We start from the raw sequence: 582 nt of genomic DNA, 5'->3' as shown, positions 1-582 counted from the left end.
CAACCCAAGTCTCCGTTTCTTGGACAGGCTTCATAATGCGATAAGCAGGGATACGATGGCCCCACCATAGCTGACGAGAAATACACCTGAAAGCAACAAAGAGACAGACGGATCTCGATCTTCATTTAAGAAGATGCTTGCTTAGCGGAGACCTACTCAGTCATTTGATATACAGCTATATATGAGTGCGTCGAGCTCCGTATTCTATGGATCAAGGAAGAACATTCGTAAGTTCGGTGAAACAGAAGAAAGAGACTCAGCCTTCAATCTCCCTCAGACATGCATCGCATATCTATCTATCTAGAGTGAACCGCACCTGTTGATACGTCCGCTTACCCCATCTCTATGAGTATCTTTGAATATGCACTGAATCCATTCCTTAGTATACGGAGAAAAGCCTTGGCAAGATAAATGATAAGAAAGGAAAGCTATACATCAGACACTTGTTAACGGCGATGCGCGAGAAAGAACTCTTGACCTGAACTGGAGTGCGGAGATCAGTAGATGCTTTCTAGTTCTGCCCGTGAAGGTAGAAAACTATGCAGACGAATGCTGCCGAGAGAAAGAGAAGAGAAGGAAAGA

The sequence above is a fragment of the Cystoisospora suis genome, assembly GCF_002600585.1.
Source record: "Cystoisospora suis strain Wien I chromosome Unknown contig_1551, whole genome shotgun sequence".
NCBI classification, from domain to species: domain Eukaryota; phylum Apicomplexa; class Conoidasida; order Eucoccidiorida; family Sarcocystidae; genus Cystoisospora; species Cystoisospora suis.
Note: the sequence above shows the minus strand (reverse complement) of the source record.